Genomic DNA, 27,856 nt, shown 5'->3' on the forward strand with positions numbered 1-27,856 from the left:
AAATGTATTCATGTGTCCTCTATCGCATCTATGCATTATTGAGGGCTAAAAAAATGGAAATGCAGACTTGGTGAACAATAGGCCCGTCTGGAATAGGTGGGCTAGGTCAGGAGGTACTTAGGCTTAGTTAGTATTCTGGAATAAGAATAATTATGGAACTTTGGATTAGTGTTCATAAATAAGAACACGGTCCGTGAATCCCGCAAGCCCGTAGTCGATCTGATTAGATAGGTCAATTTTATTGCAATTGTTGTTTCCTAAAATGTTTTTTGAGCGTTTTTTTAAATAATGTATTTGTTTCACAGCAATCATTAATGTCTCTTTCTTCATTATATCTTACATGATCAGCAGGACCCAGGGGCAAGAAGACAGGATCCGAGTCGGCGGGACAACCAGAGGACTGCTCCTCTATCGAGGGCCCTGCTGCTGGCCCCAGTAAGTCCTCCAGTGGTTAATATTAACAATTATATTTCCCTAACTTTTACTGCACCTTATTTTTTCCGAACTATTAATTCTGTTTCAACTTCCTAATTCTATTTTTTACAAAAGCTTCTTTGATCTTGACCATCTGCTTCTAAATTCTGGTTATCCCTGCCTCTAGGTTCCTTCTAACTGCCTCTGCTATGACTCTCTGTACTACTACTTTTAGTCTGTCTGTAGCTAAGCTTGCCCAGTTGGCCACTCTTTTTTTAAGGTTTTCTTTTGAAAAGAGGACACTGGTCCATGATAATGGGCGCATGAATGTCACCCAAAATAGAAGGGGAGAGAGAGAGTAGAGTAGAGAAGAGGTGAGAGAAAGGTAGAGGTGAGAGAAGAGGAAAAGAGGCAGATGTATATCCCCAATTTCAAGGAAACCAATCTCGAAGGGGAAGACCAAGTCTTGCCTCCTATTCGCCCTCACACACCCAGAAGGATGTCATGCTTCATCATCGGGCTTTTAGTGCTCCTCGTCCGATCGGCTCTGCAATGTCTGAGGGGCCCCTAAGGGTCTCTTTTGCGGGGATCTTTTAAATGAGAAAAAGCTGTATGGTGCATGCAGGTGTGGGGGCGGGGAAGGTAAGGGAAAGGATTTTGTGATGAGTAGTGAATATGGTGGCTGCAAGGAAAGTTAAAAATACCTAAGGGCATCCACTGTAGGATTATTTATTCTTGTGGTGTCCTTGGTAGGCTAAAAAACCGACAGGTTAGTGAGTTAGGTGGGGCTCAATGTGCCAGTGTAACTAATCACAAGTTCGGCATGTTTCACACAAAATAAGTCCTAATGATCAGTCGCGTTTCTTCAGGACCTAGAAATAAGGAGTTTGAAAAGTGCACATCAGTGAAAGGAAAAGGAAGAGGGTTACACAGTGATAACCCTGTCAAGTTCGTGGTGTACCCTAGTAAGTAGTCCCTAGGGTAGGCTGGCGATTTCTGTAAGTCGATCTATCAACAAGGTGCCCTCTCAATGTAGGTTCTGGTTCCTTAGGCTATGCTGCACTGGTTGTGCGCGCATCAGGGGTAGGTTTATGATAGGTACTCGAGCCTCTGCACCTACCCACTCCAAATTTCATTGTGCGCACTGCACCACCAAATGCGATGCAGTGCACTCATCAAAATTAGTTTTATTTATTTATATGTTTACTTACCTGTAATTGGCCATAATCCATAGTTTACTACCATACACCCTGCCCCTCCCCACATCACCGCCCGCCAGCACTCCCACCACTGACCGCTACTGACCTCATGTTGTCGTTCCATAGATAAGCAATGATCATTGGATCAGATATATAATATTAATCTGCCTTTTTGTAGTAGCCAGGGCAGGGTGAAAGTGAAATTGAGCAATTGCCCTTCATTTAAGAGAGAGAGTATGGCCGGTGCCACCCGTAATAGAAAAATATGAGCTTCCCCACCTGCAGACAGTAGTAACTAAAACTAACGTGAGTCTGCGTCATGAATCGTATGTTTGTCTTGGGTGCAAGCTTAGCTAACTGAGCTGGCATGCCGGCTACAACAAGGTTATGTAATTTCGCTAAACTAGGGATAAGAAAAAGACTGGTGTTCTGTGTAGTGGAGTCCATAGTGCTAGTATGATCAATATAATGCCTGAACCTCCCACAAATGTTAGAGGCAGAGGAAGTGGAAGGATAGATACTTACCACAAATGTTATGTACTGCGCTTGCTAGTGCTACTGTGCCACTATGTGTTGAACTAATTTTGTGTTACTGTTTTGCTAAGAGTATTCGTTATAATTCTTTTTCTTTCTTGATCTAGATCTTCCTTCCCAAGAAAAACCTACACGGAAGGAGTTGGCAGCAAGGGCCCAACGCAGGAAACTGGAGGCCATCTGCCAAGATTACCGGTGGCTGGTGGCTCAGGCGAAGGAGGAGGCAACTGCAGCTGCAGCCTCCTCCAATGCCCGGGGCCCCAGCCAGGCCCCGCCTCCAGTGGTACGGTGCCACGGTCAGGCAGCCGCCCACTGCCACACTTCTTTGTCGAGCACTGCTGCCCCCCACCCTGGATGCAACTGCAGGGCATTTCGTCCCCAGATGCTCCTCCGGGTGGCACGCCTAGAGGAGCAGCTAGAGGAGCGGGTCAAGTTCCTGGTGGACAAACACCTTAAAGCCCGCCGAATGTAGAACTATCTAGGACCCCGTTGCAGTACCCATTTCTTATTACTTTTGTTGGTGGGTGGGAATTGGGCGTTGGGGACATTGTTTGGACTTTTTCGATTTGGACAGTGGTTTGGGGTTAGGTAGAGGGGTGGGTCAGGTGTTGGATGGTTTATTTTTGTTAGGGTAATACATTATATTTATTTATACTTAAACATACGATGTTAATGTTTTGTGGGTGGTAACTGTTTTACAAATTTACATCACATGGTTTCCTTGCTGCTGCAGGGCCGCAGCCTGTGTTGGATTTAAATAATCTGCCAATTTTGTAACACACAAAAAAGATAGATGCGGTACCCCTCACTGAGTTAATTGTCCCACTAGTACTGTCAGTCTCTCCTCCTAGTCCATTATACCTCCCACCAAACTTATCTTACCTGTGATTTATGATGATTAAGTTTTTCACAGCGATGGCTGCATGGTTTCCCAAGAGAATGGAGAAGATGCCATGGTTGTGGTGGTAGTAGTAGACACTGGCAGGAGTATTTGCAAAAAAAAAGAGACAGTCACTTGCCTGAGAGAGACTGTGGGAGGAGTAGTAGAACTTAAGTAAAGTACAGTACAGAAGAAGACTGCCAAACAAACAATATTGCAACTGCTAAAGTAAAATATAACATAATGGAGGCGGGGACAGCCTAGTACAAAGAAGTTATAAACTGTAGTTGTGTCAAAGAGTCACTTAAAACAATCATGATTCGTAACCTTTACTGCTGTGTGGTAGGATGATGATGATGAATCCATTCAATGCCTGCAATAATTATGATGTATTAGGTCCCTTTGGAAAAAAAATTGCCGTGCACATAGACTGAGCATGGGTGGGCAAGCAGAAGAAGATCCTCGCCCTGCCTTCAAATTTAATTGGTGTTGCTTTTACCACATCTGCCCCAGCAAGCAAGTGATCTATTGTTGGTGTACATTTAATGTAGTCACATCACACCTCAATATAAATCACACAGCCCGAGGGAAGAGGGTTAGGGTTTGATGAATGGTTGGGAAGGGGGGTTTGGGGAAAGGTTTGACAAAGAAAAACAGTATGCATGGACACAACAAAAGCAAAACACAATCTTGCCAGACAACCATGATCTTATCCAATAAATCTATAAAGGGAGAAAAAGGAAATGCAAGCACAATGATAATGAAGATAACTTAATGGTTAATGATAATGAGTAGTACTTACTAACTACTACTAGACAATTAGACAGTGCAGGGCAGCAGTATATTAATATTAATTTTGCCTTGCCTGGCTGTATGACCCTAATTACATGTTGTACCGGGCTTACTTTTAAAGATAGCAAAGAAAATTAAACAATAGTTGTAGGGATCAATTAGTAAACAAACAACAACAAAACACACAGTCGTAATGATTGAAGAGAAAAAAAGGAATACAATTAATTAAAGGACGAATGATGAATGATACTAAAGTTACTGTATTCTCCTGGTCAAAGTGTGGAATTGAATCTCATCATTCCTCTTGGTCCTCCCTTCCATGGACAGTTCACAGAATAATCTTGGGTGCTACTGCCTGACTGATGCAGATTGGTAAGGTAAGTGTGAGTATAGCACAGGGTAAAGCCGGCCTGTAAGTGTAGATGGAAAAACAAAAGGGGTATTGAAAAATCAATGAATAAAAAAAAGCATCAATTACGGTGAAGTGCAAGAAGAGGAGAGAGAACATTTTCAGACTGAGGCGGCTTGGATACATTGTGTCTACTCTTCTGTTTACAGCATTAAGCTACAACAACAACAGGACAGAGCAGGCCCACACGGTACCGGGCCATGACCCAACCTCTATTTAGCTTAAATTTTGACAGAGCCAGACAAAGGCATATACAGAAACCTAGCATTTTCAAAATTAAGTGACTAAATCAATGGGCTGATGTCAGTCATACCACTACACTCAACTCCACCACTACACGGACATGTAGGTCTGATGTGGTTCTTGTTGAATTGTTGTGTTTACCTTTTATGCCACCTCATGAAACACAGTTATTCCATCAATCATCTCTGATCCAACGGACTGACTTCATGCAAATATAGTATGGTCATCATCATGGTGTGGTACGTGTTGTCCAACTCCAACTCAGTCTGTAGTGACTCCGATTAAGTCCATATATATTCCATATTAAAAAATTGCAACGGATACTGGCCTGCTGCACCTGCTGCTGCGCCATTTTTTATGTGAATTGCAAACACCACGTGATTAGACACGGTCAATAAAAATAGAAAACAGGCATATACTATTGCAACTATGTATCCACTATTGAAAGAAGAGTCTTTCTTTTTTTGTATGCAATTGCTAAAAGTTAATTTTATCAGCTGGCAATTTCATTTTTTCCTCTTTATCCACTATAGATCTTAATTATTTTCCTTTTGTTGCTTTGTCCAATTGGGGATACACAGTGTGGTCCATAATCGCTTCCTCATTAGTTGAATGGTGATAGGTGTGTGATGTATTCCCGTATCAATACGTTGATGAAAATTCATTTATTCTTACAAGGTGCTTTGAGATCTAAATATAATAGAAATATGTAATTAAAACACACATAAATATATAAATAGAATAAAATTGTATATTCAAATAATTTCAACTTGTGCAAAATATTGTTTTTTCCACATTAGTTCAGATTGTCCTAGTAATTTATTACTACCTGCTTAATTCCATACCACTCACTATTCTTTCTGTAAATCCCTACTCCACCATTTTATTTGATTTGTTATGTGATGGCCCCACAGCATCCCACATGATGTGTTACAATATGACCGCACCTTAGTGTCCAATGAAGTGCAATACTGATCAAAGTGCAAGTGCTAATGTGTTATCTTTTTTCCTAAATAAAAACATATTATATTGCTAAAAAAAGACGTTTACCTTAAATAGGTCATGATTAATAGAGTGCATACAGGTGCGAATAAAATCCATCACTGATTGCAACCCCCACTGAGAAACCACTGGTTCAAAAAAGTTACAAAATTTATTGATACTCAGGTGCACGATTAAAGGTTCATCATCTTTATAAAACAGAAGAGATGGATCAACTACAGGAAGCTGTATAGATCCTCAGTATTGTTCAATCTATGAGGGTACTTAGTATCAAGTTCCAAAATCATTTTAGATTCCAATTGCCTAAGGGTTTTCTCACGGTCACCTCCACGTCTAGGTTTTGGAACGGCAGCTGCTACAAAATAACTTAAACAACTCAAATCATTATTATGCATAAGTTTAAAAATGCGAGCTAACGGATATGTAGAGTCATTGTTTACAATGGCACGTAAATGCTGCAATATCCTGACGTGCACCTGCAACTTGGTGCTACCCACATATTTGAAACCACACGTACATGTCAGGATATAGACTGCATATTCTGTTCTGCATGTAAAATTTCCTTTGATGGCTATTTCTTCAGGGCAAAATGTAGAAATGTAATGTGTGGTATTTTTACCAAACTTCCAAGCCCTGCAGGTGTTACATTTTATAAAGCCATTCTTAGGTTGCAACCACGTTTTGGCTGCTGCTAATTCAGGACAGGCTTTCCCTATTTGAGTGTGCATTGAAATTCCTTTTCTGTAGGTGACCGTGGGCTGGGGTGGTAATCTAGTAGAAAAACCCCATAAATTAAGATTATTGGCCAGTGACGTTTCACGATGGCTCGCACTTTTCTTTCTTGTTTGCTGAAGGCAGTGATCAATCTCGGGGCAGGCTCATCACTACTTATCTTTTCTGAGTTGTCACAAAGTAGAGATTCCCTACTTCTATCATTAGTTTTTCTTAGAGCAGCCTTAAGTATCTTTTCATTATAGCCCCTTAATCTAAATCTTTGATATGCCTCCTCGGTGCATCTGTTCAGATATTCATTATTATTGCATACCAGTTTTAGACGTAAAAATTCCCCATATGGGATGTTGTCAATCATATGTTTAGGATGGGCACTGCTGGCTTGCAAAGTTAAATTGCCAGTAGTGTCCTTTCTATGAAGGGTAGTACATAGTTATTCTCCTTTTTTGTACACCCTAACGTCTAAAAAGTCAATACTGCTATCACTGATGTTGGAAGTGAATTTGAGATTAGCCATATTTATATTGATCTGTTTGATAAATTCAGTTGCACTGGATAAGTTGCCTTGCCATACAATAAAAACATCATCAATATATCTTAGCCAATATAAAACATGTTCATTAAAAGCAGTGGCGTGTATCACCTTGAGGACCTGCTCCTCCCACCAGCCAACATGCAAACACGCATAGCTGGGGGAGAAGCATGCCCCCATAGCAACACCACGTTTTTGCAAATAAATATTATTGCCAAAAAGAAAATAGTTATTGGGGGCAAGGCTTGGACGGCAATGTGGAGAGTTGCCTAAGTCCGGAGCTCCGCAGCACCCTGGGACGTAAACGAGACAAAAAGCGATACAACTCCATCCAAATGAAGATAAAACTATAACTCCAGAAATCGGAATGCGGCGCGCACCGAAGGGTAACAACAAAGGGAGCACAAAAATCCAGAAGACGCAGAAAAACGAGCTGCCAAGAAAACAAGAGAAAAAGGCTGGCAAGATGGCGTCTGGTGGAAAAACAACCTCAGTGTAGCGGCGAGCAAAGACAAAGTGTGACCTAGATGAGCCGCGTTTCAACAGCGAGGTTAGTGGCTAAAACCCTAGTGTGCTATCGCCTCCCCCCTTCATCGGAGCCTGCTAAAAACTCACCGATCCCCCACCGTAGAAGTTACGAAGAAAAGCGAGTGAAAACTAAACTAAAAACTTGACTGGGGCGCCATATTGGGAGGGGCAAAGCAGGAAAGATAAAGAGACACGAGACAGGGGGCAGAGCAACTTGCGAGGTCGATTGAAAAGAACCCAGCGTGCTAATATCCTTTATACCAACCGGCAGCAAGCTAGACACATCCAGCGCCGCACCGCAGGGTAACAACGAAACAATGAAGGGAGCACAAAAAAACAGAAGACGCAGAAAAACGAGCTGCCAAGAAAACGGGAGAAAAAAGCTGGCAAGATGGGGCCTGATGGAAAAACAACCTCAGTGTAGCGGCGAGCAAAGACAAAGTGTGGCTTGGATGAGCCGTGTTTCAACAGTGTAGTTAGTGGCTATAACCCCAGCATGCTATCGCCTCCCCCCTTCGCCGGTAGCCTGCTAAAAACCCACTGAACCACGAAGGAAAGCGAGTGAAGGCAAAACTGAAAACTCGACTGGGGGCGCCGTTTTGGGTGGGGCAAAGCAGGAAAGATAAAGAGACACAAGACATGGGGCAGAGCAACTTGCGAGGTTGATTGTAAATAACCCAGCGTGCTAAGATCCTTGACACCAACCGGCAGCAAGCTAGACACATCCAGCGCCGCTCCGCCGAAGTCAAGAAGAAAAATGAGCGACAACGAGGGAGTAAAACCGAAACTGCAAACCCGAATGAGGGCCGCTATCTTGCAAAGGGCGGACGAGAAGAAACAAAGAGCACAATACACGAGAAACGCTGCAGAACCTACGGGGCCCACTGACCCAACCGCGCCTGCAACCTAGCAGCTAACCGAAAGGGAGCAGCGAACGAAGAGTGTGCGAAGAGACTAATCCTACCAAAGCCAACACCATATGCGCCCACGTAAGGCACTAACCCCGCACCCCCACCGTGTGTCGCAGCAACACGAGCACAAAACGAAAAACAAAGGGCTGACAGAGGAAGACATCAGCTGGTGATTGGTAGAGGCAGAGAGCATTGGGCAAGCACTAAACTCCTGAACGCCAGCGCTAAACTAAAAGGGCATCCAAACAACAACAAGGGCCAAGCGCATACGACTAAGAATAGCTGTAAGATTAAGAAGAGAGCAACAAAAGCCAGTCCTTGAGCACAAGCAAAGCGCCTATCTGAAAAACAAAGACAGACCCTGACAACCTGACAACGAGAACTAAAGAGACAACAGCGTCAGGTACCAAACCGGCCGCAGAAGCCGATATTAACACAAAGAGCTGTCAAAACATAACAACACCACATCTGGCCACACCAACAAAGAAGCCAGACACGCTACAGAACGAAAGTGAGACCGCCACCGAGACACCACAGAGGAGGCCATAACACCAGCCAGAGCAAAAGTAGCGAGAAGGCAAAGAAGAGTACCAAAAAAGAAAGACAGCCATAGCTCGTCTGACAGAACACACCAAAGAATCATACAAAGCACACAACTTAAACAACAGCAAAAGAGCAGCAGCGACAAAAACAACGGCGAAACGCTAATCGAAAGACAAGGAGCACAAAGCTCCCAGAAGAGCACCAGGGGGAACAAAGAGCGATAAGGAAGAAAGCTCAAGCACAAGACCAGAAACAAAACAAAACGAAGAGGGTGCAAACAGCCAAAAGAGTGAAGCCACTTTACAGGCACCACGGCGCAACAACAGGAAATTTGAGCTCATACAAAGCAAAAGAGGAATACGCAAAATGGCAGGGAGCGATGGAAAGCTGAAGCAACAACCGAAAAAGCCGAAACCAGAACTCCAGATTCTCCCTTCAAGCAGAAATCGGATATAAGTAGCACGCTAGATAGCATACTCAAAAAACTAGCAGACGTGCACGAACTGGCCAGATCAACGAAAAAAACTACCGATGCCATACAACTTGAATTAGCAGCATGCAGAGCAGACATCTACACAGCAACAACAGAATATCGTTAGTGGAGCAGAGAGTGAGCGACATAGAAGAAAAAGCACAGCTCACGAGCAAGACAATGGGAAACATTGCTAAAGCAACGACAGACCTACAAAAGCAAGCTGCAGAATTCGAAGACCGACAAAGAAAGGGTAACATAAGAATTCTGGGCATTCCGGAGGGTGAAGAGGACAAAGCGGGATCTTGCGTGGTAATGCTACAATACCTCATACCAAAACTCACGAATCTCAAATTCGAAAACCCTTTCGAACTGGACAAAGCCTACAGAGTACCTACATACAAACAAAGCAACAGACAAACACCAAGACCAATTATATGCAAAGCACTGCGCTTGCATCACACAGAAGCCATCTTCGGAGTTGCAAGAAAAAACCCGAACCTGCAATGGCGCGGTAACAAGATCATCCTCACGCAAGACTATTCTAAATCAACTGTAGACATCAGGAAGGGCTTCCTTGCGCAAAGAGATAAACTAAGAAAAAAAAATATCATCTACTCTTTCGTTGGCCCAACAAGATTCAGAGTAAATAACAAAGGAATAACGACAACTTTCGAAGACCCCGCAGACCTATCACTTTACTTGTAATGTATGTTTACTTGTAAAGCGCACTGTTACCTCGTTACGTGGCGTCCTGGCGCTTTATACCGCTGGGGAACCCGTCCTGGCTTTCCCTGTGAGAGGGCACCCCAAGGCGAAGCCAGGCATCCCCGGCGTTGCTGGGGCCGTTGTGAAGATTAAGCAAGCTATTGCCCAGAGTTGCAGAGTGGGACCCATGGTTAGCGTAGGCACCTAAGCGAGAATTATCGAGTCCGCGGACATTGACCCAAGACCCTGCCGCGTCGGGAATTGAACCCTGGTCCTGGGCCGACCTCTGCTTCAGGGTATGCCGCTTTTAACCAGTGAGCCACACTTCTCCACACTTGACAACAGCAGAACCACAAGAAATGGAAATGTCGACCTCGACAGCAAAAAGAAGAGCTTCACATGACAACAAAGTAGAATAAAGCCAGAGCAGAAACAAAAAACTGACACACAAAACAAGGGAACGGAGACGAAAAAGATGGATGATTAACAACGTATCTACCTCAAATAAGGCCAACACATGAAGACCTTAACGGGAGAAAAAGAAAACGATCAGCGGAGAACTCAAGACTAGTACAACAACAAGCACCAGCACAAGCACCGGAACAGAAAGCGCGACGCACGACCTGAAAAACAAAGAATCCTTTGAACAATGGGGCTACAGAGAGAGCGAGCCCAATGATAAGTAGCCAACTACCCAGAGAGGGTTTTTAAATTTGGTCCAAACAATCTTATGCAACAAGATATAACTAGACTATACTACAATATTAGACTTCCTGGGGGGGCAGAGTACCTTGCTGTCGCACCCTTCCAGTACAACATTGTAGTAGGGGGAGGGATGGGAGGAGAGGGAAGTGCTATTCGTCTTATCCGTTGTGTCCGTCACGTTTGTCAAGTTAGTCATGTCCAGATCCCTAACGATCCATTAGACAGAAAGCATAACCCATTGAGCAAAACACCCGCCACTCTCACAGGTAGACCACACACACCCAAAAACCGCTGCACGCACAAGCCGGTAAGAACGCGGCAGACACACCACCATAATGAGTAAAATAGACATACTCCAGTCCGACCTTAAGGTTATATCCCTAAATATCAAGGGCCTGAACCACCCAGTCAAAAGAAAAAAAATATTAGACTATCTAGCAAAAACCAAAGGTGACATCATCCTCATGCAGGAAACAAAACTATCAATAGAAGACGCGTATAAGATTAAAGCGAGATGGATAGGCCAGCTAGCCTGCTCACCAGCTGTGGGGAAAAAGAGAGGAGTAATCACCCTAGTTAGCTCCAAGTCCAAGATAACAATTGAAAGAGTAGAGCAGGTTGAAGGAGGTAGACTTCTATACACTCAACTCAAAAGAGGAGAAGAAACAATATCAGTAACCAACATATATGCCCCAAATACAGATGACACAACATTCTGGGACGGGGTAACAAGGAAATTGGAGAAAAACCGAATGCACAACTTGAACAATGTAGCGGGAGATTTCAATATGGTCCTAGACCACACCCTTGACAGACAATCAAATACCCAAACGAGACCCCCAGCATCCCACAACGTCCTGAAAAATATCTGCAATAGATTCAAGCTACAAGACCCATGGAGACTACAGCACCCAGACACCAGGGATTACACCTTCTACTCCAAACCACACAACAGATACAGCAGGATTGACTACATACTCATCACAAGAACATAAACGCATCTAATAGAACACACAGATATTGCGTCCAGAACGGTCTCACACCACTCTTGCATTAGTCTACACCTAGCAGGCAGGCACAAAGACCACACCACCAGGAGAGGGCGGTTTAACAACACATCGATTGCAAAACAAGATGACATAGACACGATTGAGAAGGCAATCAAAAACTCCATAAACGAGAATGACACACAAGACACCGACCCTGAATACCTTTGGGATGCCCTCAAAGCAACCGTCAGAGGTAATCTAATAGAAATCAAAGCCAGGAGAGATAGAGAAGCAAAAGCACAACTAGACAATTTAGAAAAGGACATACAACAAATAGAAACCCAACATATAGACAACAAATCAAATTCAGAGATCCTCCTAGCACTCACAGGAAAGAAATACGAATTCAACAGAATCCTCAGTGAAAGGGTGGGTTTGTGGATAAGAAAGTACAAACAGATCAACCTCTGCGAAGCAAACAAAGCAGGAAAAAGGCTGGCGACATACCTCAAACGCAAGCAGAGGCAACACTGCATCGAAACAATCACAGACCAGCATAACAAAACACACACTCGACACAAGGAAATCCTACACACTTTCATGGAGTTCTAAAAAGACCTATACACAAATGACGACAACATCGACAAGACAGGCACCACAGACTACCTAAACAGACTCAACCTACCCAAGATAATGAAAGATGAAGCAAAAACACTGGGCCAAGATTTCAAAGAGACAGAGATAACATTAGCTATAAACTCACTAAAAGACAATAAAGCCCCAGTACCAGATGGTTATTCAGCACCCTTTTACAAAAAGTTCAAAGAGCTTATTCTCCCTCTTCTAGCCAAAACCTTCAACCACTGCGCAGAAGAAGGGTCAATAACAGAAACAATGACACTAGCCAATATAATTGTCATTCCAAAAGAAGGTAAAGGCCCACAATGGCCCAAAGGCTACTGCCCCATATCATTAATTAATCTTGACTGCAAGATATTCGCCAAAGTACTAGCCACAATTTGAACAAAATACTACCGCAGCTGATTGGAAATACGCAGGTAGGCTCCATGAAATCTCGCATGTCCCACGACAATACGAGACTTCTGTGCCAAATCATAGAACACTCTTCAAATTCACCTCACCCAGCGGTCGCAATCACACTAGACGCTGAAAAGGCATTTGACAGAGTCTCCTGGCACTTCCTTGAGACATGCATGCAGGCGAACAACTTAGGCGATGAATACACAAAGAAAGTCATGGCGCTATACAAAAAACCGATAGCGCAAATAGCCATAAATGGAGGTTCATCGACCCCATTCGAACTGGAAAGAGGAACGAGACAAGGATGCTCGCTGTCCCCGCTACTGTTCCTACTAGCCCTAGAGCCCCTGATCAGAGACACCCTAGTGAACAGGAACATTACAGGGATAACAATCAACAATACCACAGCCAAAATCGCCGCCTACGCGGACGATCTTCTCATATTAACGAACAACCCAGCCCACTCTATACCAGCACTCATGTGTACAATTGAAACATACGCCAAACACTCAGGCTACAAACTCAATAAGGACAAATCAGAATGCATGCCGCTCAACATACACACAACCAGAGATGTTATAGGAGACTCAGGCCTAGCCTGGCAACAAAAATCCGTCAAATATCTGGGTATCCAATTTAAAAGAAGCCTCAAAAGCACCCTAGAACTGAATGAGAAGATCACGCTGGGAAAGATAAAAGACCTACTAGAAATGTGGTCGCCCACGTTCATCACATGGTGGGGCAGAATAGACACTATCAATGATGGTAACCCCTATAGTCAACTATCTGGCAGACATGCTTCCCCTGCCCATGACAGAAGACTTCCACAGGAAAATAGACCAAATGATCAACAAATTTATATAGAAAGGGAAAAAAGCCAGAATAAGCTTCCAAAAGCTTAGACTAGAGAAAAAAGTGGGCGGGCTCAATATAGCGGATCTGAAAACGTTCTAACTAGCATTCATAGCTAGACAGGGAATGCACTGGCTGCTCCAGACACAACAATACAAGCCAACATGGCTAGCCATAGAGAAAGCCATGCTAAACGACACAGACCCACTCACACTGCACACATCTAACAAGCAAGCACTCAACAACAATCCGATCCTAAAGATCACAAGACACGCGCTACTCAAAGTTGAACGAAAGCTAGAAATCAGCATCAAGAACTCACAGTGGGAGACACTCTGGTCTAACCCCAAGTTTAAATACAGAAGGAAAACAATATACATGAATACATGGAGGAAACTAGGATTTATGTTCCCAGCTCACCTGGAGCAGAAGGGAAGTCATACACCTTCAACAACCTGAAAAAAAAACATAACCCCCCTGATATAGAATTTTACAACTTCCTAGCTATCAAAAACAGCCTTAGCAAAGTCTAAACTACATAAACAGACCCCATCCATCTTCCAGTTTATGGAAAACATAAACCATATAGAACATCAAGTCTCACTCCTATACAAACTACTCCGACCTGTCTCAATGAAACTTAACGATAAAAAGAAGGCCTACTGGGAAACCCAGATAGGATCCAAACTCACAGAACAAGAGCTACAAACACTGTGGGCATCCCCATCGAAAAATATGATATCCCCAGTACTAGCACAAACTAAATTCTGGATACTCCACCAAGCGCAATGGACACCGGCACGACTAGCCTCAATAGGTCTGAAAGACGACGATACCTGCTGGAACTGCGGAATAGAAAGAGGGGATCTAGAACACCTAATCTTCAGCTGTACAAAAGTCAAAAAGTTCTGGAAACAAGTATTAGACTTCAGAAACAGGGCATTAAACTGCAGCCTAAAGCAAACATTCGCCACAATCGTCACAGCACTTCTATCACCAGACATCACCACTCAAGAGGAAAGATACCTACTTGACTTCCTCCTCACATCTGCAACAAAGTTAGTACTAACCAACTGGTAGAACACCTCCAAGGCCACATTCAAAGGGTGGCTGCACTGGGTGATCTTCCTTAGAGGGGCAGACTACACTACTCTCAGAAACACACCCGGAAGACACCCCAACAGGGTAATGTGGTCGAAATTAGACAAAGTCATAGACTCCTACAAACCACCATAGACAAAGAACAACACGGGTCTACCTAAACTCAAGTCTCGGTCCTGTTTTTCTGTCACAATCAAACACCAACACTTTATGTTTTGTGTTTCTAACTAGACACCAGCCAATGGCAAACATATGTGTTACATGTTACTTGTTAGCCAGACTACCAGGGCAAACAAAGCCAAACCGTCGAAGCACATTACTAGTGCCCTAGGCGACGATCCTCCAAAGAACGACAATTGGATGTTTTTTTTGTAATGTATGTAATGTTTTAAATACCAATAAAAACATTTTTTTTAAAAAGAAAAAGAAAATAGTTATTGTATAATGTGGAATCAAACTTAAAAGCATCTTATTATGCTGATAAAATTCAATAGGTCTAAAATCCAAAAAGTACTGCATGGCTTTCAGGCCCGTGGAATGCTCAATGCTAGTATATAAGGATTCAATGTCTAGAGTAATAAACAGTAAATCATTTGACCATTCAATCCCTTCAACTTTCTTTAAAAGGTCCCCAGTGTCTTTCACATAACTGGGTAACTCCTTTACAAAATCTTGAAGAAAGAAATTTACATATTGTGTGATTGTTTCCCCTACACTGTTAATGGCCGATATAATGGGCCTACCAGGGACGGGTATGATCTTTTTATGTACTTTGGGGATGAAATATAATTTGGGAGTTACTGGATGTTCTATATTCATAAATTTGAATTCTTCCATTGAAATCACCCCTTCTCTCTTCCAAGCCATCACTACTTTTTAAGATTTTGTCTAACCATATCATATCTAATATATGTTGTCTTTTCATAGCATTCCATATCTTGTAAATGTCTCTAGGCTTCCACAATATCATCTTTTTGGTGCCAAATGACCATGTTTCCTCCTTTATCTGATTTTGTTACAATAATTTCATGTTTGCTACTCAATTTTTGAATCAACTTGGCATAATCAATCTCTTTCTTTCTTCTATACCGCTTTTCATGTCTTGTGCGATGGTACAGTTTTTTAATGTCCTCAATACCCACCTCATGATAAATATCTATTGCGTCCTTTGGCATGATGGGTATGAATATGGACTTCGATTTAAAAGGACTAATACCCGCTCCCAATTGCGTGATGTTTTCAGCCCGAAGTCCTTCTTATGTAGAACATAACTTTGTTCCCTCATTAGTATTCGTGTCATTTTCCTTATTCATTTGTTGGATATAGTCTAGTCTGGATACTTCTATTGCGCAACATATCACGTCCCAAGGGAGTCTCATGGCGCATATCACGCAGCAGTATTGCATCTGAGGCGTCTAATCTGTTAGTTGTCCCGCTTTCCCTCCTTCCACTATCCTCATTAGTGTTTCCCATCTCTTTTAGCCTTCTTTAATAGCAAAATACTTTTTCAACTTGAGTTTTCTAATAAAACAAAAACATCCACTCTGGTTTGGGAGTAGTTAAAATCGCTTTCCGGGCAGAATGAAAGTCCCAAGCTGATTAATTGTTCCTCCGCCTTTGATAGTATAAAATTGGAGAGGTTAATGATGGTATTGTCTGTATTCTCTACTTTTTCTGCCAGTATGTTTTTTTCACTGGCGCTCTTTCGTTTCTTTCGCCGTTCCCTTCTCCTGGCCTTTTTCCCTGCTCTGCTCTGTTTTGCTGGTTCCGCGGCCTCAAGGTTTGTCGTCGGTCGAATGCTAAAAAATCCTCCTCCTCTCCCAAACTTAGGGCTTTCTTTTTCTGCCCGCGGATTTCAATGCTGACTATACTGTCACTATCAGATGACATCCCACTTGTTACAGAATAACTGCCCACTGCCAGGTTTCCTGCCATCGCGTGTCCTGATGTCTGTGGTATATTTACGGCCTGGTCGCCATGAGTGCTTTTTTCCAATCTGACCTTTTTCCGCAGTTTCGTATTTGCGAGCAAAGGTAAAAATGCGACCTTCTTTGTAGTCGCACTTGTCCCTTATAAATCTCTGCGCCTTACGAAGCTTAATCTTTTCTTCTTGTTTCACCAGTCTGTCCTCGATGTCTTGTTTGGTTTTGGAAATAAAGTCACTTGGTTCTAATTTCCTTAAGGAATCCTTTATCTGCTTAATCTCTTCAAGCAGAGCTTGCCGGTCTATTTCCATATATTTCCCCAGAATATGCATGAATGAATAAAAACTTTATTTGTGGTTACTCAAAACCATTAAATAGGACATCAAGCTATAATAAAATATTATTGTCAAGCAAAGGGAAAGGGAAAAACTTAAAATGGATAAAACGTAAACATAATTCAAAAACTGCGTTTGTTAGTCCGTTTCTACGTGAACTGGGAAGTCTCGATGGTTTGTGAGTCATTGTTCCAGGCAAATGGCCTAGCTGTTGGGGGCCATTAGTTTCTGGCGTATCTGTTGGAGGAATTTGCTAAACACAGCCATATCTTTCACTGTTTCCATTGTGAATAGATAGTAGACAGTCTCCTTTATAGAACTAATGCCCTGTCTAAGTAGGATTGGCTTGAGGTAAAGATTGCGCTCAGAGGACAGCCCCGGACAACAAAATAGAATGTGTGCAAAACTTTCTTGTTTGTATTTGCATAGCCGACACTCCGAGTGCCTTATCTCAGATGACCTCGTAGGGTAGAGGTCTTTAAGGGGGAGAGGGTGTAGTCTGGATGCTAATATCCTGTTTACTGCTTGTTTACTCACAGCTTGGGTAAGGTGGAGTTTCGAAGTCTGTACTATCTGCGGAAGTTTTAGGGACTCGTGGAAGCCTCTTGCTTCCAATGCTTCCAAGTCAATTGTGCGCGAGCAGAGTCGAACCTGTCTTTTTATTGCGCTTTTAATGGCAGCATAGTTGATTAACTCGGGATCCCAGTTGTCCACTGCAAGATTCAAAGCTTCCTTGGCGGAGGAGAGGCTGTTTGACCACGGGTTTCCTGCTTCCAGAAAATTTTTCTTTATACTAGATTTCAGAGAATTCTCTGGTGCCGCAGTGGTGAGGTAAAAATATTTGCTCATTGAGGCCAGTTCTTCAAGTTTTTGTTGTGTCAGGCCAAATTCGAGCCACACTAAGGTGTTTCTGGTGCAGGTGGGTAAATTGAATAGCTTTTTATAAGCCGAGCAGTGGATTTTTTCCAGGGCGCTAGTTAGTTTTCCTGGGAAAGCCTGTTGTGCGTAGTTCAATGATGGAATTAGTTTCGCCCTTAGTACTCTTTGTATTGCTGTTGTTGTGGGGCTGTGTAAGGTTGCATGGAGCTTCCCGAGGGCGTATGAGATGCATTTCCCTTTTGCCCGTATTTTGTCCAGGTGTACTCCTGGGCGCCCTGTCTCGCTGAGCCAAACTCCCAGATAATTGTATTGTTGTATACAGTCCAAAGTCATCTTTCCTATCCTCCATTTAATCAGTTTTGTTTTCGGAAAAGGCCCAAATATTATTATTTTTGATTTGGCTGCATTCACGATCAGTTTGTTCATTGCGTTGTAAGTGCCCAGAGACGTTAGGGCTTTTTGAAGCCCGATTTTGGTATGATCTAATAATACCAGATCATCGGCGTACTGTAGTAATTGAATCTTAGTTTGACCGAGCCGCGGTGTTGCTAGCGATGCTCCGATCAGCGCTTTGCCCATATCTGCAGTATATAGGTTGAATAGCATCGGAGCTAAAACGCAACCTTGCTTCAGTCCGCGATTGGTATCAATTTTCTCTGTGGCTACTGAGTTTGAGAGTTTGATTCTAACCCACGTTTTTGAGTATAATGATATGATGGCTTTTAATAGAAGAGGGTCGATGTTCCAGCTTTTCAATTTCTGCCAAAGGATAGAACGGTCAACGCCATCGAAGGCCGCCGTAAAGTCAATGAAGCAGGCAAAGATGGGGAGAGATTTTCGTTCCACAGCCTTGTATGTTAAATAAGAGAGCGCTATAATGTTGTCCACTGTAGAGGCTCCTGGTCTGAATCCTGTTTGGTAACAGGGCAGAAGGCCCTCCTTGCTAACCCAGTTTGAAAGGTCCGCTAGTAAAGTACTTGCGTAGGCCTTTCCCTCAATGTCAAGCAGGGCGATCATACGGTAGTTTTGAGTGTTGGATTTCGGCCCTTTCTTATGAATAGGGTGCAGTAACGATCCTCGCCAGGAGTCCGGGACATTCCCCGTCATTCCACATTCGGCATATAGCGCGGTCCGATTTTCAGTCCAAAAGTCTGTATCTTGCCTGAATAAGGAACCTGGCAGGCCATTGAGTCCTGGCGCCCCGTTGGGTCTGATTTTTTTTAAATTGTGTTAACTAAGTTTTTTTCTGAAAGGGTCGGCTGCTTCATGATTCTTGTTAAGTTGGTGGCCTTGGGCAGTTGGGTTGCGTTATCCAGATCTATGTTTGATATAGTTGAACTGCCTTCTTCTTTGTAAAAGGTTCTCCTGTGGGCTGTCCAAGTATCAGAATCTATTGAAGTCTCCCTCTGTGTGCTTCCTTGATTTAAGGTATTGAGGTATTGCCAGAACTCCTGAGATTTGCTTGGGCCCAATAATCCAAAAATCTTTAGCCATTTTGCCTCAATTTGGTCCCGTTTTGCGGCCCAAACTTGTTTCGAGTGTAATTTTGTTGTTTCTTGAAGGAGTTTTTTGTCCTGAGTTGAGCCAATTTTCAGTTATACCCTTCGTTTGGTTCGTACTTGTTTCGCACTTTCTCTGATAGCAGCGATGCAGCCAAGGTTGTACTTAGGATATGGTTTAGTTTTATTTGTTTTTCCTCCTTGTAGGTGTAGTACTAAGTTATGAGCGAGTAGGTCCCATTCTTCAATTGTTCCCCTATTTGTTTCATTTAATGTCCCATCCTCCCGTGCTTTTTTCCATTCCTCGAACTTGTGAATGGGAGCCGTGCCCCATTTAATCCTACTCACCAAAGTATACAGTTCGACGCTATTTGTTGATCCAATTTGGTTTAACATGTAGTGGTTGCTTGCTGTAGAGTTTAAAGTGGTTATTAAAGCAGCATGGTCACTTTCCTTGCGTTGTAACACTTTGTACCCTGCCATTAGCATCTGTAGCCGACTTCTTAATAGGATGTAATCAATTGCAGTGTGGTTGTTATACGTTGGCGGGCAGAGGGCTCCTGGAGTGTCCTTTAGGAGTAAGGAATGGGCTGATGATAGCTGATAGGCAAGCAAGAGGGCATTAAAAGCTTCTGTGGCTGGGGAGTTGTTGCTTTCGGCAGACTTTACCCCAATGTTATGGGTATTAAAGTCCCCGAGAGTTATTAATTCCATGTGGACAAATAGTAGTAGGAGATTTTCAATATCGTCTATTAACTGGGAAAGCTTGTCTTTGGCTCCCGGTCCGTGAGGGCTGTAGTAAACGTTAATTAACAGTATGGTAAGAGGGCCCTCACTTGATAAGAGGCTTTTCTGGATGCCGGTCATGTACAAGTTTGATGATGTTTTTATTTCCCTAAATTGTATCTTCCGAGAGAGCCTGATGTATATTGAAATTCCTCCTGACGGTCTACCAAAAATATTCTCCTTAACAGCTGGTTTGTGATAGTCTGCGAATCCCCTTATTGATACTGGGTTAATAGCCCACGTTTCTTGCATGCAAATTATGTCCATTCCTTCGTGGAATGGGTGTATAGCTGGATGTTGTAGTAATTTTGCTATCCCTTCTACATTCCAGGACATAATAGTCGAGCTCTGTCTACCAATTGTTTCCATTTTTTTTGTACCTGGTAACTCTGCCTGCCGATAGAGTGGTCTGTTCTTGATTGAGAGGGTGCAAGGGTTAGGAGCTGTGATTTAAGGCCCTGGGCACCCAAGACCAGTCTTCAATGGAATTATTTTGTATTGAGCAGCACCGGCTGCCTTTACCCAGAATATGCACTAGATTCATCGACGCAGCCAAATTGCTTTCTCCCCATTCTCGTAGCATATTAGGATTAGGCATCTCAAAGCTTGGGGCTAATAGGATTCTTAAGCCCCTCGGAATGCGGCCAGCCTCAATGTATTTCGACAGCGACTTGTGCTCCCACCACTTTGTGGTTTCTGACTTCATAGATTCCTCCAATCTTTTTAATAGTTTTTTGCATCCATTTCGTTGTTGGGCTCCGTATTGTTTGCACCTTCCCGTTCTGCTGTTTTCCTGGGCAAATTATTGAACAATTTATCTGCAGCAGTTTCTCTGTTTCGGACCACTTCTGCTGACATTTTTGCAAGGAAGCAATCTTGCTTTTGTTGAAATCTAGCGGTACAGGCCAACTCCACTTGCCGCTACTGCCATTCACTCCTCCCCACTTGTGTAATCCCTGACGTACTCACAGCTCAAACTAATCCCGTCACGGGTCCCTTTCCCATTTACCGTTTGAGCTTTCTGAGCATTTCCAGCTACACAGGCGGCCGCCGCCGAATTTTTCCTTTCTCAAAAACACACCACACCGGTTGAGAGCAGCAGCCACTGTTCAGAGAGTGGGTTCATCGTGGAAGCAACCACCTTCTGCCAATTGGTATAAAATCCATGCGATCCCTCGTTCGCTCACAGCACCTATTGCCCACTGCTTCAGCGACGAAAAGAATCACGATCTACTGGAACTGCAGGCAAATTCAAGTTTTTATTATTGCTTCCTAGTTACGCGTTTCGGACACCACTTGCCCTTGGCCACACAAACAGAAAGCTGAAAACGCAATTTTTTATGTGAAATGCAAATACCACATGATTAGACACGGTCAATAAAAATAGAAAACAGGCATATACTATTGCAACTATGTATCCACTATTGAAAAAAGAGTCTTTCTTTCTTTTTTGTATGCAACTGCTAAAAGTTCATTTTTATCAGCTGGTAATTTCATTGTTTTCCTCTTTATCCACTATAGATCTTAATTATTTGCTTTTGTTGCTTTGTCCTATTTATTTATTTATTTATTTATTTGCTTGTTGAGCGCCTGAGTCAATTCCCGAAGGGATATCTCTGCGCTGTTGCTTGAAGCTGGACAGTGTATTATATGATTCACGCTGTGGGGAAGTATGAGTATATTATGGCTGGGTAAAGAGATGAGTTTTAAGTTTTTTCATGAAAAGTTCCAGATTACTGATCAGTTTGAGCTCAGTGGGTAGGGAGTTCCAAAGAATAGGTCCTTTATAAGACAGTGCTCTGCCGCCTTGTCTAGCTCTTCTTATTTTTGGGACCTGTAGCAGCTGATGATTGCTTGAACGTAGTGTACGTCCGGGAGTGTATGGGATACATTTATCTTTTAGGTATTTGGGGCTGGTTCCATACAGGCATTTATGTATCATACTACAGATTTTAAATTTGATGCGCTGTTTTATTGGCAACCAGTGGAGTTGGCAAAGCAGAGGACGGGAGGGTGTTCTGGGTGGGGCATTGAGAGCCAGCCTTGCTGCCGTATTTTGGACAACCTGAAGTTTATCCAGCTTTTCCTCATTTGCTGATAGGTATAGTCCGTTGCAATAATCCATTCTGCTTATTATAAGAGTTTGTATGAGAGTTTTTCTGTGATTGTCTGGCAGAAATGGAAAGACGCGCCGCAGTAACCCTACTACGTGGAGGCACGCGCCTGCCACTTGAGTGGTGTGCTCCTTGAGCAGGAGCGCCTAATCTAATTTGACGCCAAGGTTTTTTGCTGTTGGTTTAGGGTCAGGGGCAGGGCCTAGCTCCAAGGGCCACCATTCTGGGGACCATAGAAGAGTCGCCCCCCCAAACAGCATTACCTCGGTTTTGGACACATTGCATTGGAGGAAATTCTGGGGATACACAGTGCGGTCCATAATCGCTTCCTCATTAGTTGAATGGTGATAGGTGTGTGATGTATTCCCGTATAAATACGTTGATGAAAATTCATTTATTTTTACAAGGTGCTTTGAGATCTAAATATAATAGAAATATGTAATTAAAACACACATAAATATATAAATAGAATAAAATTGTATATTCAAATAATTTCAACTTGTACAAAATATGTTTTTTGCCACATTAGTTCAGATCGTCCTAGTAATTTATTACTACCTGCTTAAATGCATACCATTCACTATTCTTTCTGTAAATCCCTATTCCACCATTTTATTTTATTTGTTATGGGATGGCCCCACAGCATCCCACATGATGTGTTACAATATGACCACACTTTAGTGTCCAATGAAGTGCAATAGTGATCAAAGTGCAAGTGCTAATGTGTTATCTTTGTACCTAAATAAAAACATATTATAATGCTAAAAAAAGACATTTACATTAAATAGGTCATGATTAATAGAGTGCATACAGGTGCGAATAAAATCCACCACTGATTGCACCCCCCACTGAGAAACCACTGGTTCAAAAAAGTTACAACATTCATTGATACTCAGGTGCACGATTAAAGGTTCATCATCATTAGAAAACAGAAGAGATGGATCAACTACAGGAAGAAATCGGAGAGACACAACAGGTGAGTGCTGGGGAAAGTTCAACACAGTGCAAAATGGGTGCATCTCAGAATATCCTGATCTTCCCGCCTCAAAAAACTCTTCTCCTTGGTCCCCAGATGCCTTAACCACACAAACAAAGTTCCGCAGTACCGGAGACTCCAGTACATAATCCAGGTCTCGCTGTGTAATCACGGACCATGAAGGCATAGCGGTGCTTTGCTGTCCTTGGAAGTGGTGGGCTGGTGTCAATCCAATACCTCGGAACCACACAACGAGAGACAAGCTCTTGCCCATGAAATACCAGCCACTTGCAAGGCGGTTCCCCCAAAAGCGCACCAGGGGATAGCACGCTACAAATGTACAAAACGATTGCTTGGGCAAGAAGAAACCGGAGGGACACAGCAGGGGAGGCAAAAAGATTCATTTATTTGCTGCAGAATTTGCATGACGCGTTTCGGCGATGTGCCTTAATCATATGCCAGTTGCGAATCAGTAGAATGCACCAATCACTATTTGAATGTTCCATCTCACTTCCGTTTGGCGGGAGTCCAGATGGGTGGAGTTGATGGTGAGTAGTCGCTAGTAGGTAGTTATAGTTAGGCAAAGTTATTTTTTTTTGCCAATATTTTTAGCTCCGTTTGAGGAATCCTCGCAAAATGTTCAAAACTAATAGCTCACTTAGATCAGCTTCTGTCTTGAAAGTTTGGGGTGATTTGTGAAGCAGGAGCAAGAAAAAAGGTGGGTCCCAAATCGTGTTTTCTCAATGTAAATTTCCATAGGAAACTTTAGACACGGCTATAGCCTGAACTGCTGAATGGAATTACACCACATTTGGCAGAGAGATAGGCCTTGGTTCAGAAAGCACACTTTTTTTTTTAAATTGTGTAAATCCATTCAATAGTTTTCTGAGATATTTAAAGATTTACAGATATTGATATTGAGAATGGTGAGATCTGATTGGCTGAGCCGTTCCAAGCACGAGCTTGCCTGTGATTGGTTGCCAACAGTTCATACTAGGAAGCGTTGGAAGCCATCTTGTGACTCAGTTGAACCGAGTATAGGGGAAAAGGGTAAAAAAAAGTAGAAGAGGGCAGGATAGGAACACCGTGACCTCCCTAGGGTGCTCAGGGGGTGCCACAGGGAGTTTGAGGTAAAAAAAACAGAAAATATTATGTTTTCTGCGGGATTCGTGCGATTTGCGTAGGGCCTGGAAATCACGGCGGGAAAAAGAAAAATGAACCGCTGTGTTGCGCGCCTCATTTAATTAGGCCAGTTTTCTGGGATCAATGTTAACTTATGTTGCGGGGTTTACTTCTGTCACGGGGACCGCCATTTACTTGGAGCAAATATAATGATATGGGGGTTACACGTCTTCCCTCCCTCTCCGCTCCGCAGAGGAGCACATTTTTGGAGGTATACATGAAATTTAAGTGTCATTGTCCCGGGGGGCACTACTTCCCCGGGCATTAATGAATTAAAATGGGGAGGTCTGTAGCAGACTGCTGGCCCGGGGGGAGTACGATGGTCAAGGGCCTTCAAATTGGATGGCGCCTTATCGTCCAATTTCCATTGAGGAGAATTCCATGGCCCTGGGTATGATTATCTCAGAGGGTCGGTTCCAACAATGACCTGTGGTGCCTACACCTGGGACATTGTAGTTTGCCATGGCAGGGTGGGATCTATGCAGAGTTGCTGCTCTATGTTATCAAACTTCTGCTTTGTCCACTACGCCTGAGCACACCCAATCATTATTTCTATATTCCAATCACTGTAAACCACACTTAGACCTTGAGCGCAAAAAAGGAAAAAACAAGTCTCTTCACGATATCTTCCAATATTCCAGAATTCCACTCAGAAGAAGTATTCCAATCACACTTTCCAATTAGATCTTGTATGCTTTATTTCAATTCAAAATACAAGTTGACACGGCAGCAGCCGACGCGCGTTTCTCTGAGCTCTATGCCCAGAACTAGTATTGATCCATTTTTTTTAAAGCTTCAGAGATTTCGAAAGGGCAACAAGCAAGCTCTACAGAAAGAGCGGTTCACAAAAAGACCAGGAGGGGTAAATGCAGATCAAGACCCAAACAAAAAGGAAAAAGTAGGGATGACTACAAGATCAGCAGCCCAAACACAACAACCATGATGAATGTGTAAATGACAAAGATGATATTAATGTTGTTAATTTATCTAATCATGTACTAACGGAAGTTGAAATAAATCTTTTGAGCAGAGGTCTTGGATTCTGTCCTAAAGTTTTTCTGAATTTTACTTCTTTGCATGTCAGCTGTTTTAAATTTACAAGAAAATTGAAGTTACATACATTTTTTGGATAAACAACATATGTCTTTCAATTCAACTGACATAGAGAGGATGGAACAACATCACTCAATAAAGGATGTCAAGGCCATACAACTATTGATGTCCCTAAATGAACAGGAAGTAGCTACATCCATAGAAAGCTTGTCATCAGAACTTAACTTGGACACATATGATGGGGCGGATAGTGGATTCAAAACAAAGTTGAGATTTACACCACAACTTCCAGGTTCAAATGTAATTGATATCTTTCAAGAACTGGTACATGAGGACTTATATAAACTTGAGGATAGATTTGAGACAAAACATCGTAAATTGAAACACAATCTTTCATTAGATGAGAATGAAGCTCTTAAAAAACGTGTCAGTAACACCTCCCTTGTCATCTGTGAGACAGACAAGGGAGGGAATATAGTTCTCATGAATCGTACTGACTATTTACATGAAATAGATAGACAACTTGCAGATCAGACTACCTATATCCAACTATTTAGAAACCCAATTAAATCTACTGTTGCATTAATTGAGAAAAGACTACAGCACCGGCGGGGAAAAGGACTTATCTCTGATACAGAATATAAGTATCTTTTTAACGATACACCTACCAATCCGTGTATATATGTACTTGCAAAAGTACATAAACAGGGCAAGTTTCCTCCCGGAAGACCAATTATTTCAGAGATAAACTCGCCAACTGAAAGAGTATCTGAATACATTGACATGTATCTCCAACCACATGTTATCAATTTGCCCTCCTACATTAAGGATACTTGTGACGTCCTTAGTAAAATATCAGATGTGGAGTGGACAGAAGGACATCTATTGGTAACAATGGATGTTTGCTCACTATACACCAGTATACCAGGGGACCTAGGTATTAAGGCTATTGAACATTTTTTGGACAATCGCCCTATCAACTGTTATGAACATACCATCATGCTACTTGATTTAATCAAACTAGTCTTAGATAATAACATCTTTATGCATAACGGACAATGGTATAGCCAACTAAGGGGAGTGGCGATGGTGGCTATATTTTCCCCTTCGTTTGCAAACCTTTATATGGGGCTATTCGAACTTATACACATCTGGCATAACTGCTCAGGACATTTATTAGGACATATTTTGTACTGGGGTAGATTTATTGATGATGTCTTGTTCTTTTGGGCAGGATCAATAAGAGAACTTGAAGAATTTTGCGCATTTGTCAATACCAATGAATATAACCTGTCCTTCACTAAAGAATACAGTGCAAACAGGTCAATTTTTTAGACCTTACAATTGTGGTTGAGAATAACAAACTGAAAACTCTACCACATAGGAAAACTACAGCGTGCAATCCAACATTGCATGCCACAAGTGCACATCCATCGTCTCAAATCAATGTGATAACCTTTGGGGAAATGTTACGTATTAAACGTAACTGTAGTGACGAATCCGCACTACATAAAGAGCTAGACATGGTGGAACATCGATTTGTAAAGAGAGGATATTCTCAAAATATCATCAAACAAACAAGGAATAAAGTTGGTAAAATAAAAAGAAACAGTCTGTTGACAAACAGAAAGAGCAAAACAAATGGCAGTTACTCACTCATGCAAATGGGACATGTTCATGCCCCAGCCAAATGCACAGCTATACACCGCCCTTGCGGCATTCAAAATTTATACTATTCTTTATCCAATGTTCATTTACCAAATATTGCTCATTTATCCAATATTAATCTGTTGTACTCTTTTTCCATTGCGAATGTCCACGTGTAGAACTTTTTGGCCATTATTTTCTGGTTTCTGATAATCATTGTATGTCCATCTGGACTAATTCAATAAATACGATTAATGCCTGGCTCATCATAGGCAGTGTTTATTCCATAAAAACCCTATTACTTGACCCCTTTTAACAAACATCGCACTAGTTTCTCCCTCTATAGTTTCATATTCCTGATTCCTATCTTTGCTCCCATTACTCATTTCACTGCTCTTGCTTGTCAAGTGTTTCCAAACATTCACGTACCTGCCGAGTTAAATGAAAAAGCTTCGCCCTTCCGCTAATGGTGTCCGCGCTAAAAGCAACCCCTTCACCTGCATATTTAAGCACCTACGGAACCACCCATTTCGTGTTGTTATTGGCCTCAAGTGATCTAACTTCTGATTAGCCCAAAGATCTACTTGTCCCGCCCCCTTCTAGTTCAATACCCACAAGTGAACTCAACTTCCCACAATGCAATATCACACTCAGCCTAAACAGTATGAGTCCAAATATCCCTGATTATTCATTGCATTTAAAACATTCCGCCGCTTTCAAATCAGCTGGAGTCATTGTCTCTTGATACATGTGCTTTTCTGATGCTTATGACGAGCCCTTGGATGTAATGTCAATCACGTGGGTGCAAATCCGTTTTTCTAATTATTCGTTCTTTTACTCTTGATTCTTTGTGGGTGCAAACCCTGGGCGGGC

This window comes from Lissotriton helveticus, chromosome 2_1 (assembly GCF_964261635.1).
Source record: "Lissotriton helveticus chromosome 2_1, aLisHel1.1, whole genome shotgun sequence".
Classification (NCBI taxonomy): Eukaryota; Metazoa; Chordata; class Amphibia; order Caudata; family Salamandridae; genus Lissotriton; species Lissotriton helveticus.